This window comes from Mchenga conophoros, linkage group LG15 (assembly GCF_057382185.1).
Source record: "Mchenga conophoros isolate Kocher_MC1m ecotype Shallow Benthic linkage group LG15, M_conophoros_male_GT1.1, whole genome shotgun sequence".
Classification (NCBI taxonomy): domain Eukaryota; kingdom Metazoa; phylum Chordata; class Actinopteri; order Cichliformes; family Cichlidae; genus Mchenga; species Mchenga conophoros.
In genome coordinates, this window is record NC_140540.1 from 397,870 (window position 1) to 414,255 (window position 16,386).

Genomic DNA, 16,386 nt, shown 5'->3' on the forward strand with positions numbered 1-16,386 from the left:
GTGCAACTTTATTCTTCTGGGCGATCATTCCCTGCCCTCTCTTACCTGCATTTATCCTTCTGTCCTACTCCATTCCTATATCACTCTTCATCTCTACATGTCCTTTCCCTCAGGCAAAAGCCCTGTGTCATCCTTTCCACTCTTCTCCCCTCCTCTTCTTTCTCTCCCTCTCTCTCTCTCCCAACGCTCACTCTCGCCTTTTCCTCCCTGCAGCCCTGTCGACAAGACGAGACGTCTGTGTGTACCATACACTGATCTCGGCAGACACCTGTTCCACCCCCTCTCTCCCTCCTACTCTTTTCACTCCGTCTCCACACACACACACACACACACGCAGACACACATGCACAGTTGGAGATGAGGGGAAAGCATGAAGCAAAATGCTCCAGTGAATAATTTAAGTCTATACAGCAGGGAACCAAAATGGAGCCTGTCAAGCTGACAGATCCATTCAAACAGCAAAGAGACAGGTCCCTTACTAGCTTGAATCTGATACTGGGAGTGGAAATGATACAGTGACTAATGATTCTTTCTTATCTCCTTACATTTGGAATACAATAACCTTTTGACCGGTAAAACGTCAAACGGCGTTCTTCTGTTTTCAAGGTGAGTCACAAGACCCCAAGGTCCTCATTGGAGTGTCGCTGATATGAGTTCAACTCTAACAAAATCTATATATTGATCCACTTATCGGTGATTCTCTTTGGATAAGATACCCCGCCATGTGAGACAAAACCTATGAAGGTTATTAAGTATAAGACAAAAGCAAAGCTTTCAGGACACAATCTGGAAGAGAGCATCAGAGGGTAAAAAAAAAAAATCACGAGGGCCACTCACAGTTCAATGGCTTTGTTCCACATGATGACGTAGCCTGAGAGCATAAAGGACTCCACGTTGACAATGTGGATGTTCCCTCGTTCTGTGCCGATGTACAACCATTTACTCTGGAAGGGCAGGTGGCAGAAAGTTATTCTGTGGACAGAAGGAGAGGAGTGTTAGAAACAGAGGAAAGGGAGGAAAAGAAAATGTGGACAAAACCTCAGAGGAAGACAGAAAGCCAAAAGTAAGAAGCTTCTTGAAAATCACTCAGTCTTATTCTAACACGACAAATTATGCAAAACTATGAGAGGATTATTTACCACTCCACCAGGTCGAAGCAGTCAAGATGAGAGTGGCAAACCACAGATTTCTGAGTCATTCAATCAGACCCTTTTCCTCTACACCCACAAGATACATGAGGGCAAAGAGGCAGCCATCATTTTCTTCGGGTTTTTTTTTCATTATCACCCACATCTCCTCCTTTTATCCATCAATCAGACTCAAGTTTAATGAGAGGTTATAAACCCTTCCCTCCTTATCCATTCATCTTCTCATCCCTTTTTCATCATTTTGTTCTTTCATCCATTCTCCAATTCAACTTTCAATCCATCTGAGGAATAGTAATGTACAACCTTGCTAATCCGGCTTGCTAATATTTCAAGGTTATTCGGCTCCTCCAGCGATCCTTTTGATTCTGCATGGTGGTTTGAGCCACACCTGTGGTGCTGAGAAGCTTGTATCTATAGGACAAAGCCCATAAGTTTCATCAGCTGAGAAAGCCATCCATGCAGGAGGAGAAATAAAGCTGCACTTCTTGTTCAGTATTTCTAACAATGGTACAGCAACGTACTTCCTCCTCAGCGCTGACGGGTTTGCTCAAGTTTAACAGCAAAGTCACTTGGCACAATTGCTGGCAATTTGCTGCTATCAAAGACAGATTAAGTGGAGGCAGTGTGTCAACAAAATGCTTTGAGATAAAACAGAATATAGTTTACATTTATCTTGGTACCTTGGCAGGGATGAATTAAAAAAAACTGAACTTAAAATCAGGCTCTGTACTATATCATGAAGGATTAAATTAACCATACGCAACTAGGGCTGCCACGATTAGCCGACCAGTCACAATTATGTCGACTATCAAAATCGTCGACGGCGTTTAAAGCCTTGTAAAATCCTGAAAGACGCAGGAATACGTAGTAGGATTTAAGTGTGTAATAACGGACTGAAACAGAAGATGCATGTACAAGGATGCCAGCTGCTGTTAAACCCCGACGAAGAAGAAAAGTTATATCGTAGCTGTGTTCAGGGGCCGCATCCTTCGGAGGCCGCATTTGAAGGCCGATTACGTTACAGCGACGTGACGAAGGCTTTCCAAATTCGAAGCCTTCTGCAAATGCAGCCGACAAATGCATCCTACTTTTCCCCAGATTTGAAGGATGGGTCGGGCGTATCCTTTGTGGCCCAACCTATCCCAGAATTCATAGCTCAGCCAATTCGAGTTTCAAACAATGGTGAATGTAGCTGTGTAAACTTCAAATATCTGCTCGGTTTATCAAGACATCACATATTTGCAAAAGTGCTTCGACGTTTTCAGAGACATCTGTTACCCACCAGCTCGATAGCTAGCCGGGGTTCAAGGCTCACTAGAGCCCGTGAGAACACCGGACTCCCGGCAAATTGTTTTCAAACCCACCGCGGTCTTTCGCTACTCAGGTTAAACATGATATATAAGTCACTTAGATAACTTAAAACTTTTACTGTTTGGCTTTTTTCAGTGTTTTATTTGTTCCTGAGTAAATCGGTTTGGCTGATATTAAAGTTACAGTTTTCACACAGCTGAATAAATGTCAAACAGAAAACTGATTATCAGAAGCGTGAGATGGTCGAGAATTTACTCCAGTGTCCTGTCCTAGATAGCAAGAAGTTTATTAAACTTCACCGAGACAATCTGCAAATTTTATTAAAAGTTTAATAAACTATCATCTTGTCTTTATTTTTAGTTAGCACATACCGTAAATACTTAAAGCTGTAAGCTAATGATAGTTATATAAGTGCAGACGCATGCTGATGCAATAAGCTGTACGTTTTACGTCCAATGGATGCATGATCTGATTAGTCGACTAATCGCAAAAATAATCGGTGACTAGTCGACAATCAAAATAATCGTGTGCGGCAGCCCTATACGCAATATTAAAACAATTCCTTATAATTAGAAAAATATGCAATCCCATTTTCTGCATGATTCAATGTTGATTCAATTGAGCATAACTAATGTGCAAAAGCATTTTAGAGATTAGGGATGGGTATCGTTTAGGTTTTATCCGATATCGGTGCCAAACCGGTACTTTTGAAACGGTGCCCGTGCTTAAACGGTGCTCAAACCGGTGCTTAAAGAATGGAGAACACAAAATTGGTCCAAAAACCTCTCATGTTCAGCTGTTTTTTTGTAAAAAGATAACAATGTTAGCCTTTTTTATGGCATCACTCTTGGCTGGAAGCAGTGCTTAATCAATGGAAAAAACACAAACTTTGTCCAAAAACCTCTCATGTTTAACTGTTCCCCACTTTTTCTTTGGTCATTTTAGCCTTTTTGGCCAGGGTGAAGGGAGTATCTGCCATCAAACAAGAAGACAGCCGCATGTAGCTATGATGATGTTTGCTAGTTCACCTTACATGCATTAATTTGATAATGCGGTTAGCCTACTCAGCGTAAATTACACACGAACAACATTAAGCTACTCACTCAGAGAAGAACAGCTGCTGCTGCTGCCGTCATCATCCGTCATCATTTCTGCTACACTGGCAGGGCTAGGGGCCAGGACTCTCCTCTTCGGGTTTTTGGGGGATGTTGCTAACTCCGGGTCCGATAACAGGCACCACACCCGCAGTAGATGCGCTCGGTGTGAGGTCTCGCAGCAAGCTATCAAATACGGCGCATTTCTCAGCTTTTAAAAAAAACGCTATGCGTCGCCAGGTGTTTCATGGGATTCGAGGTGTTACCTCCTTTGACAGTATCACAGTATCAGCTTAAAGCACTTGTTGCAGGCTGCTGAGTTTGCATATTTTGCTGTGAAGTACAGCCAGACTTTGACCGCTTCGCCTTGGGCATTTTTAATCTGTAGCTCTGCTCTAAAAGAACGTACGTACCTGGACCCGCCTGCTATCCTCGGAAACGTAAAATGATTGGCTAGAATCTAAAGTGTATGACATCTCAGGAAAAAAAGCACCGAAATAAAGCACCGAAATGTGCGCTGCTTTTCGGTCTGGTTACTACCGTTTATGTCAGAACCGGTACCCATCCCTATTAGAGATACAACTAAATAATAGAAACTGTGATCTTGGTTATACATATGCAAAAAAAAATACCCTGTTGAAGCATGACGGGTAACTCGATCTCTAGTTATCAGGATTTGTGTCTCCATGTGCAGCATATGGATGTTGCCAGTGAACATTAGTAATTGCATCTCCTCCAAAACTTACTTCGCAAAGCTGTTCGGTAGCTTAAAGCATTTTAAAACTTTTCATTCACTCTGGGAGTCGATCTCACACTGTTGCTCCGGGGCTGTACTGAGATCAGCAGCAGCTCTTACTATAACACACGCTCTTCCCCTCTCTGCCTCCATGCTCTGCTTTAACAAATAAATATATTCATACTTTTGGAGAGGCAGCAGGCTGCATCACATACCAAGCCTCCAAAATAACACATGCAAAGAGACATAAAACAACATTTAACTCATATTTTGTATGACCACGTTTATTCTTCAACAGAGGCTGAACCTTCTTGAGCGATTTGTCTTGTGATTTCTTTAAGTAGTCTTCAGGAATAGTTCTCTAGGCTTCTTAAAGGACATTTAAAACTCTTTTTGGATGTTGACTGCTTTTTGTTTTGCTCTTAATGTTCCCAATGTGTTTGGGATCACTGTCATGCTGACAAATGAAACTGTTGCCAATCCAGTGATTTCCACATGGTATTGCATGGTGAATCAAAATCTGATGGTACTTTTTGGTGTTCTTTATTTCATCATATTTTGTGAAGACCCCCACCACCACTGGCTGAAATTCACCCTAAACCATGACAGAGCCTCCACCATGTTATACAGATGGCTGTGGACATACATTCTTGTACCTCTTTCCTTATACTGTTGATGATTTGAACCACAACTTTCATAGATTTATCAATCCATAAGACCTGTTGCCACTGATTTTCAGTCCAGTTCTTGTGTAATTTGGCATTTTGCCACCTTTTCCCCTTCTTAACAGTCACCTGAGATCATTTTTCACGAGCTTTCGGCAAAGTGTAGATAAATCAACCTGCAAAGACCTGAAACAGATCCTGTGTCAGAACCCAAGGACATGATTTTCAGATGCCGTTCATCTGCCTTGCCACTTCTTCCAAAGAAATGTTCGCAAATTCTTTAGAGACACATGCATCATGCCTAGATACACCAGGTTTCCAGCCAATAGCTCTTTGGGAATCACTTTTTTGGTGCAAAAATGATATTTTATGCTTGTCAAAATGTGTTATGTTTAGCATTTTTTGTAAATTCAGCTAAAGAAATGGAACAACTTTGTGGTTTTGCAACAAAATGCTAGTAACATTGTGTCTACAATTAAAAATTGGTTATCTGTTATGTGTAGACGTAACAGTGGTTCATCCCTTGGGCTAGATGGCTCTTTTGCGCTTGAATGGTTCATAACTCAAAGGTTCACAAAGCCAAGGACATTTTAAAAACTGAAGAATGAATGGTTCCCCAGAAGCAAAGTGTAGAGGAGTGAGGTGTGGATCAAGGCCTTTGGACAGTCTTGTACTATTATAAAGTGGAAGAGCTTAGCTTTCATCATACTAGGTTCATGACAAAATCAAAATCAAGTTTTAGCATATTGTGGAAAGTATTTTGCAGTGACTGACCTTTTGAAATCTTCAAAAAATAAATGTAACCCAGATTTTTCACGTCCATGTGTAAGATGCATCTACGCAAAGCAGGGACATGATAAGGCTTAAAGGTTGCTGATTTGATTTTGTGTGTTTACCAATCTCAACAGTTTCCATATATCTCTTTCTTCAAGAATAGTGTTATATACACACTTCAAAATCTCTTAGGGAAAAAACGAACCAGATACCAGAAACCATAGTTGAAACCACTAAAAACGTGATTTTTAGTGGCTAACTCGCATGTGGATAGATTATCAGAGAGATGCACATCTTTGTACAGATGCACTTAACCAGAGGAAATGTAACAGCAACACGGATATTCATGATAACTTGTGGGATCCTTTTATCTAGCAGACGGTCCACTGCACAAGCAGATGTGCCTCGTCTATGCATATGAGGGCTTGCATGTGAGCATGCGTCGATTTCATGAGCGATGGTTTTGTAAAATGCAAACATATTGTAGTTGTTACTGCATTTATGCTTACTGTCTGTCTGTATATGTGAGTGCAAATGGGTGTGTGTGTGGTTATTACGTGCTCCCCAGCTGTTGATATGAATTAATGTAATTGCACATGTATTGTGTGCAAATGTATGTTGTGTATAAATAGGTTTGATCCATGAGCATATACAAGTCAACTGCCAGAATATAAGGGCCAACTGTGAAGCATAATTATACAAATTATCCTTGCAGTTTGTTAGTGTGTTACTGTGTATGTGTGTGTCCATTTCTCTGTGCGTGTGTGCAAACACGCACTCAGTTGTTTGTGCAGTTGTCATTACGTGTGTGTCACTGTGTTCACACTTGTTGTGCATGCACGCGTCTCCTGGTGAAACCTCCAGCTTCAAGTGGTCACCACACAGCTGCTGGTTGCAGGCTCGGAGCCAAGCACACTGCCTTAGAAATGACAGACACCTGCTGCACAACACAACTCTGACACTAACTGCAATGTGAGCTAGACGTATGACAGTACGGTTCGCTGTGAATTAATTGTGGAGAGGGGACACTCCAGAAAGTCATCTTTTATAAAGCCTGGTTTTATGTGGCGTTCCTATCAGTGAGGATCATCCAGTAATCTGCTCGCGCCTGTAATTAGAAATCACCAGTTACAATACTTTGATCTACGCTGCCTTGATCTTGTGACACTTTCCTTTTTTCTGAACAACATTTTACCATGCTATCCTTCAGCACAGACCACAGGGTGCAGAATGGCTAAATAGACAGTAATATGAAACAAAGTTGTTTCCAGTGAACCTGTCCTGTGTGGTTTTATATTAATTCACATTCCTGTTTGCAAATACACTCACTGGCCACTTCACTGGTTACACTTTTTCAACTGCTCCTTAATGCAAATACCTTATCAGCCAATCACATGGCAGCGATTCAAAACATTTAGAAATGCAGACAAGTCAACCTGCTGAATTTTTCCCTGCATAAACATCTATAAGGTTTACAGAGAATGATAAAAGGAAGAAAAAGAAAATATGCAGTGAGCAGCAGTTTTGTGGGTGAAAATTCTTTGTTGACACCAGAGGTCCAAAGACACTGTTTCAGGCTGATAGGAGGCCAACAGTAATTCAAATAACCACTTGTTACAGCCAGTGTATACAGAAGGGCACATAATACATATAATCGAAACTGCAGCAGATGGGCTACAACAGCAGAAGACCACACTAGGTGCTGGATTAGTCCACAATTCACCTGCACTAATCAAAATCTGATAACAGAAGACTAGAAAAACGTTGCCTGGTCTGACAGGTGTCAAATTCTGTTGCAACATTCAAATGGGAGGGTTAGAATTTGGTGTAATCAACAGGAAAGCATGAATCCATCCTGCTTTATATCAACGAGTCAGGCTGCTATTGGTGTTATGGTGTGTGGGGGAAATTTTAGTACCTTCGTGCCAACTGAGCATCATTTAAACACCACAGCCTACTTGAGTATTATCCATCTTCTGATGGATGCTTCCAGCAGGATACTGCACCATGTCACAAAGCTCAAATCATCTCAAAGTGGTTTCTTGAACATAACAATTAGTTGACTATACACAAATGGTATCCACAGTCAGATCTCGATCCAAAAGAGCACTTTAGGGATTTGATGGAACAGGAGATTTGCATCATGGATGTGAAGCTTTGCAGCAACTGTGTAATGCTATCATTTCAATATAGAGCAAAATCTCTGAGGAATGTTTCTAGCGCATTGTTGAATCAATGCCATGAAGAATTAAGGCCATTCTGAAGGCAAAAGAAGGTCCAACACGAGCAAGCTGCAACTAATGAAGGGGTGAGTGTATATTAACAGGGGTGATCATGAACATAAATGTATATTGTTTATAAATATGTTTGATCTGTAAACAATGGGAGGAGAGGATGAAGACAAAGTTAATCATTGTTTCATTTTACTCACTGTGTTTCTTGCCAATATTCTCTTTCAAAAGCTATTCAAAGTCTGAAATTTTACAATAGTTTGGATTTCTTTGGTATTATTTGGATTAAATTGGATTATTTGGATTAGAGTGATTCAGACACAGACAGCGAACAAAAAGAAATCTCCATAAAAATGACATCACCATTGTCAAGCAGTTACAGCAGCCAAAAAAAGTCGTGTAAGAGTTGAACAGTCTTTAAACATAGCAAATTATCCATGAGAATGAAAGCTTCTAATACCCCAAAGCGGTTAGGCGGATTTTAATCTAAGGTGCCAATGCTCAAAGACATGCACGTACTTTTGCACCTTTGCATGTTTCAATGCATGTGTGCAAGGTTAGAAGCTGGGGAGAAAGTTGTGGAGTGAATCAAATCGAAATCATCAGCCCTGCAGCAGCTTTAATCAGCCAAATATCTCTGAGCAAAGTCTGCTGAACTGAATAATTCATTTTTCAAGCATTTTTAAGACATTTGATTGACGCACTCCCAATGTCAGCAAACTCCTAAGTACAAAAAAAATCTGTGATAGCAGGCTGTGACTTTAGGCTTATTATTAAGTCACCTTGATTGACTGTCAGACAGCTTCACTGAAGTATAAGAGGAATACAATGAGGTAGTATTTATAAAACAGACTTTCCTTAATCTTACCACAGAGAACATAAAATATTAGGTGTCACTTTTTTGCAAGCACACACTCCCACCTCTCCCACCATTATCTCGTATCATATCACCCTATTTTGACGATAACATCCACATCTGCAATGCATTCCTGTGAGGCCAGGAGGTGACGAGAGCATCCTACGCCAGAATGACTCGGCAGGATTTCTTTTTCCCCCCACACTCCTTCCCACAGACTGACTCACTGCTCTCTGGCTGAGGCCCAGTGTGTCTCAGCTCATCCTCTCTTCCTTTCTCTCATCTCCCTGTTGCCTAATGTGTATGGATACTGATGCTCGAGGGGCTTTCTGCAACACTGCTCTCAATCATCAACTCAAATTCTGATCAGGGCTCAATTAGGGAGGAATGAAAGATCTGTTTAGAGCACTTGAACGGGCCTAAAGATGATAGGAAGTGGGCTGTGGTGGCTCAACAGTGATATTTCTATCATGGAAGAGCCCACACTCTGACCCCAGGTATCAAGCAACTTGGCATACACGGAGAAACAAAATTTCCCAGCATGCCTACTAACCAAACTACATTTTTTGGCCATTAATCACCAAATATAGTTCGCTTTCTTTAGCTTCTCCACATTTTACAGCCTTATCAATAGTAAAAGTGAAGTTACCGTTTTAAAGATAGCAGTCATAAAGACTGATCTGCTGGCGAGAAAGCAGTCGAAAGCGAGTACCGTCCAAAACCAAAACATCCATTAAAGGAATAGTGCAACATTTTGGGCGACACGTTTGCAGTAATTGCTTTCTTACTGAGAGATACTGCAGCTGGCTAAATCAATAGCACCCTCATGTCTGTGCATTAAATACAGAGCCTGAGCCAAGAGGCATTTAGCTTAGCAGGAAGAAACAGCAAGCCCAGCTCTCTCCAAAGTTAAATAATCTGTCTACTGGCACCTCTATCCCTCTCATTAATTAACGCGCTTTATCGTGTTTCGATAATCACGGAAAGAAAGAAACAATTTGTGGCTTTGTGGTAAACGCTGGAACTTTCCAGACGTGTCACAGATTTGTCATCACCAAGAGATTAAGCAATAACCACTGACTGCAGTGAAGCGCAGAGCCAAAGGAATTTTGTTCATTACGCCAAGTTAAGTCCATCTACAACCACAAGCTGTCATAATATTTGTTTTGAATGTTGTCTTAACTTTACTATGACTTAACATTATTATTATAATTTTTATTACTATAGTGGAGTATTTTTCACCCTGTTAAGAAGCTGCTGTCACAGTTCTGGATGGGTGAGTCAGTGCTTTTCTTGATGGAGTTCACAGCTGCTCTGTCCTCTGGCAAGTTCAATTCAAGCTTTGAACAAAGTGTCAGAGAGGGCAAGAAGGAAAAAAAGATGGGATTGGATTGCAGTGGGTGACCGACATCTTGGCCTTACAAATAATTGAAAGTTTTCTGGCTTTACTAGAACACTCACTCTTAACTTCAGATGACACTTCAAGGTGTGATATCTATTGGGAAACATGACCTCATGGTATTTCTTTCTTTTGACAGCTACAGAAAGTATGATCGGGGTGCACACTTAAAAAAACGCACACACACAAACATAAACAAAGCAAGGATTACAGATATCTGTAGCTTCTTTTTAACGGTGTGACAGAAAAGCTGAGTGTGCATGAGGTCCTACAAAATCTAAGTAATTCCAAAGATCAGTTGTTTTAATAAAAATACCTATGGGAGGTATCAGCATATAATAGTAAGCTGATTTCTAATACTGTTAAAGTTTAAACCCATTAGCTTCTACACACCTATCATTGTATGTTTAGTCCAAAGAAGTCATCCAAAAAGCCTTATCAACTTCACCTTATCTGGTATTTTATATGTAAGACCAAATCAACTGATGCACATTTCTATCCGATTGTTCAGTCAGACGTCACTAGCCGTGTCTGGGTCTAAACTTCGCTGCAGGTCCATATATCAAACTATCACTATGGCATCACTGAGAGTTGAAAAACTGTCTAAAGTCTTTCATCTTTAATAAAATGATCAGCGTTCTGCTCTACCAGGTGTAACAATTGAGTTTAACATCCACACATCCATGAAAACGGAATTTATGACATTTAACAGAGTTAGAAGTTAGCAGGGAGTTAGCTCGCTAGCTTCTATCTAAATACAATATAGCATGTCCTGACTGCGGGGTTTTGGAAACAAATTAAAACGTACAGCTCTGTTATCACTTCCAGCATAAATGAAGACGGAAAACTAAACAGCAGTGACGTTTGTAAGGTTACTGAAGTTGGGCTAGCTGGTATATAATTATGTGCTACGTGACCGCTAGCGACACAGCTATGTTAGCATAATATAAACAAGCTAACTTTTTTTCCACTCGATAAAAGTTAACGTGAGTGTTCTCGGTGGTCAGGAACAAATGTAATTGCATGGCAGGATGCTGTAAAAGGACCAAACTTCAGCCAGGAGAACAACTGAGATAATCCATCCACAATACGAGGTTAGTCATTCATATACTGCTGCATGGGCTGGGCTGTAGTTACATCCTAAGGTTTTAAAAACTGAGCTGAACTGAATAAATGATTAGTGGTAATAAAAGCTGAGGAGGTCAACAGGGATCACTGACTGTTTTAGGAGTTTTTTGAGATCAAATAGAAGAAAATACATAACATTAAACATGTTAACAACACAAAAGCCATATTAAACGCAGACTACTTTAGACCCGGAAGTAGGATTCGTCGCGTCATCACTGAACAACCGGATAGGCCTGTAATGTACACAGCTACATTAAGGTTTCTATAGTATTACCACTTGTCTATAGAGAAGCACCAATTTTTATCTACAGTATAAGTTGGATGAGTATAGCCCAGCTAAAGACAGCTGACTCAATTTGTTTCAGTTTTATTTATATAGCGCCAAATCACAATAACAGTGAAGTAACGTCAAGACCCCACAATAGTATGAGAAAACCCCGACATTCAGATAACCCCCAATGAGCAAGGTGACAGTGGGAAGCGAAAATTTACTTTTAACAGGAAGAAACCTCCAGCAGAACCAGGGTCAATCCCTCACTGCAAAATAGTTGGGGGTGAGGATATTGTCTGCTGTGTCAGATGACACAGTGGACTTTAACACCTACAACCAACCATTTTCTTCTGTTCATTTAATTCAGAATCAAGGTGCAGTTGAAGCCTATCCTAGCGGTTGACAGGCGATGTACATCCTGAGCAGGTCAGCAGTCTGCCGCAGGGTTTTACCATCATTAACACCTCAGCTAAGTTGTATGTCTTTAGAAAGTAAAAAAAATCTATTCATACCTGAGAAAAAATGCAAACTCATATTGTGGATACACAGGGCAAATAAAAAGTTAATTCAAACCTCAAGCAAGATTGTGCCTGTGAAGGGCAGAAGAGATAGTCAGTCTGATTTTCCCAATGAGTCTGACTGGAAAGACTTCTTCATGAAGCTCAGTTATCTGAATTTTCTCCAACTTGTTACATGTTGTGTATTGATTTCAACTGAATGGGGCTGAGAACATGAATGAATTAAATGGATGCTCCATTCTCCTGCTCCTACCTTATAACCTTCTTTGGTAATCTCTAGCTTTCTTTTCTTATTCTATTTCCATCTCAAATTCGTTAACTGTTCTAAGCTTCTTCCTAAGATTTTTTCAGTTGCTTCCATTGCATTAGTTTAACGGTCTTCTCTTATTTTCCCATTTCAAACGTGTCAAGTGACTTTGCAGCTTCTTTTTCCCGTCTTGACGTCTCTTAGCAGTAACTCTGCTCTTCTTTGATGCTGTGTCTTGAGGTCATTCGGCTGGGCGGCAATGTTTACTAAATGTCAGAGGCAGTCAAGCGCCTCCACAAGAACACAATCCGCCCTAAAAGCTGCTGCTGGCCACCTGTCCATCACATCATCGCCATCTCAGATCATTTGTTCTGAGGTTTAACCCTTTCACCGCTTTCCACAGTGACAGATCGTGGACCAGTGATATGATTGGCTCTGATGGGTGTACACTAACTTCCTGGAGGTGAGGTGATTCTGTACTTGTGTCTCAGAACTTAAACTGCATAAAAAAAAAATGCAGTATTCAGACAGTATGACTTAGAATTTTGCCAGTATGTGCACCATTCCCTCTGTCCTTTAGATGCAACCCTGAGAAGATGTCTATCCTGGCACCTTAATTATCATAACACAATACAATTATAGGCAAAAAACAGTGTTGATTCTTCAGAAATTTACATCACAATCTAATGTTAGGAAGTGGTATACTAGCGAGCAATAATATGGTCCACATATCCATATGTGGATTTGGGACCTGAAGAAGACTGAGTTTTGGACCCAGATTACTCGTTGAGGCTCCTGACTACGGTAGCTGTAATGCTCAGACAATCCATTAAGCGGTGCAGCTTCGTCGCTTACCAAAGTCGTACTAAAGCATTTTTGATTTTTGAGCACCGTGTAGCACATAAAATCAGTTCGAGGTCAGTAAGCACAACCAGAATTCAAACATAAGGCGCCCTGGATTATAAGGGGAACTGTGGATTTTTGAGAAAATTTGTATTTTAAGTGCGCCTTATAGTGTGGAAAATACGGTAATAACTTAAAGTCGATTGAAACATGCAAAGTGGCCGAACAAATATGTATAGACTGCTTTTCTTCTTCAGGGTAACAATAGGGTAGATTTGTCCAGTGGAGAAAAGGTTTACATCACCATACCTGATCAACTACTTGAAAAAAAAAATCACTCACATTACTTCTGTTTTTATTCATGACATGTTTGTGTCTCTGCGTGGTGTAAACTGGTATAAACCTTCAGGTGTTTGGGTAGGTTTCACACCTGTGCCCCAGTGATGGGAAAAACCTCAAAGGCAAAGCAAGTGACCCAAATACCAAGTGTTTAGTTGGAGACCAGCAGAGAGAGAAATCGAGAGTATCAGACTCTCTGTCACTTCCAGTGCTCTGTGCACAGTTTTGCAAGCGCACAGACAAATGTGCCAAATGAAATACCATCTGTTTGCACACTGTATGACTGCAAAAACTAACAGCTGAAACAGGCGGCAAACTGACACTAACCCTACTCAGAAAATCACGGTTCATGTTGCATCAGACCAGGTGTGGGGTCTAACTGAGCATGCAGAGAAACAACTGAGAGAAAAACTGGAAAGCAAGTGGACTCAATTAAGTATGCGGTGTTTCTGACCAGCTGCAGCTTTTATGCGCGACCCACTTACCTCTCTCTGTTGAACTTGAGGGAGTGGAGGATGGCTGGTCTCTTCTGTCTCAGGTTCCATAGGTGGACGCTGTCATCTGCCAAAGCGCTCACCAGCGCCCCCTGTCATAACAGAGGCATTGAGTTTCCTTTTTTGAAGGTGACAAAGGAAAAGCATTCACACAAACATGGTAGTGTCATTAACTACATACTACTGAAGCTTCCATGAACACGTCTGCACATTTTGTCTGCGAGCATGACATGTATTAGTCAGACTGCATTCCCTAGAAACTCAGGGAACTGAGTTTAAATCAGGCAGCTTTCTCCCAGGTAACGATGATGATTCATAAGATGTATATAAGTGTATGTCTGTGTGTGTGTGTGGGAGGCACAAAAAAATCATCTCGATCTCCCTAAGGGTTCGTTTGAGCTGCTGAGTCACAGCCACACAGATGCTAACACACACAAGCACACATACCGGAAACACTAAGTATGAAATACTGCACTGGTCGTAAGTGATAAAAGTCTGAAAAGATAGTCAAAAATGTTTGTGTCTGGCCTGTACAGTACTGTGCAAAAGTCTTGAGCTGCTCCTTCATTTCTTTATATTTTGCTTCCAAGGAGCCAGCCTTTCAGTCCAGGCTGGCTGACAACTCTGAAAAAAAAAAAACCCTCATAATTTCTAATTTCTTTAGCTTATTCTTTAAAAAATAGCTAGGATAGCACAGTTAGTCAGGCATAAATAGTATTTTTTAATCAAAGAACCGTTGACATATCTCAGCATGCTGTGCAATGATTTGAGAAAACTGAACAACAACAAGAAAAGTGCCGTAAAATTTTGAACCATCGTGCAAAATATGATCTCAAACACACTGTCAATGCAGTAAAAATGTACCTTTATAGAAAAGACATCAGAGACCAGACATCAACATTGTTGAAGCACTGTACAATGATTTTAACCGAGCTACTTTTGCACAGTATTGTAGCTTAAAATTATATAAGAGGTTTTCTGGTGCAGAATAATGTTTGGGTAAGTTGTGCTGTGACTGTGTTATTACAAGGAACAAGCCAAAAAACAGTTAAACTGCCACAAGATGTAAAACAACTTCATGTTATATTGTTTTTTAAATCAATTCGGCACAATAAACTTTCAACGCATCAGTATAGTTCAAACACAAGCAGCCATATTGTTCTAAACTGGAAAAAGCTCAATATTACCTGATAAGATCAATGACGAAACAAAGAAGGTTGGAGAAAATCGTGACATGGCTGTTGATTGCTAAATTTCAAGACTAAACAGCAGTTGTTTGAAATAGCAAAATCAGCCTAGTAGCTGCAATCAGTCATCAAGCGTGTATTAGAAGTAACCACAAGTAAAAATGGGAGTCATTTCTCTGTTTTTGTAACCTACCTCATTGATGAGAAACTGTAGCTGGATGACAGCCGCTCCACTCTCATGCTGACAGTAACACTCCACACCAGGACGCCCGAACCTGAAAGGCTCTCAGTCAAGGAACGTACAGTTCCAGCAAAGAGATCATCAAAGCAATAGCGCATGTTTCTGTTTGTGCAGAGAAAGCTGGTGTGTTCTGTGTCTGCATGAGAGAAGAAAAAAAAAATGGCAAAAAAGAACAAGTGCCTCAGCATTTGAAAGCTCGAGGGTCATGACACCTGATTTAAATGTCATGACATGTGTTCCTGGGTAATTGTTAGGAAGGAAAACGAAACATCCACAGTGACGTAAATTTTATGGTCTGGTAACAGAGATTCAGCCCATTCCTCCCCTCCAACAAAACTCTTTACAGTGCAAGACTTCCTCCTTACACACATTTCATTTAAAATATTAGCTCATTATGTACCCTACAGATAAAAATCACAGGGATCAGTTTCACCAAGGAGCATTTAATTTTAACCGTACGCTCTCAGTATGTATGCACTGCAAATGTAACTCAGGAAACAGTAAGCCACTTACAGTAGATGACTGCAGTTCTGTAGAAATAGCAATAAATATACAGAATCAACACAAAACAGAGCTACAGTAAGGAACAGACACAGACAGATTGACAGCGAGAAAATGGAAATGTGGGGTCATGAATTCAAGTATAGAGAATATGAATCAGCAGAGAGGAGGTGGATATTATGTGACCAGCTGAGCAAATAAGAGCAGGAAGAAGAAAAAAAAAGAAGAAGAAGAGAAAGGGCACATTTGGATATACTGTACACTGACAATTCTAACAACAGATGCAGAGAGAGAAAATAGACACAACGATGGAAGTTTTTTCCCTTCTTTAAAATAAATAAATAAATAAAGGGGGAAAAGGAAGGAAAGAGCACAAGTCTAGCAAAGAATAGCAAGTTTCCTT

The 16,386-nt window shown here is 40.5% G+C and overlaps 1 long non-coding RNA gene across 1 annotated transcript; it reads right to left on the reverse strand.

Annotated features, from left to right (window-relative positions):
* Positions 1 to 648: 648 nt before the first annotated feature.
* LOC146557413 (uncharacterized) lies at positions 649 to 15,839 on the reverse strand. The gene is made up of 3 exons (XR_014888749.1): positions 15,435 to 15,839; positions 14,046 to 14,146; positions 649 to 972 (listed from the first exon to the last, which is right to left on the reverse strand). It is a non-coding gene; the product is annotated as an uncharacterized LOC146557413 (long non-coding RNA).
* Between the last annotated feature and the right edge of the window lie 547 nt (positions 15,840 to 16,386).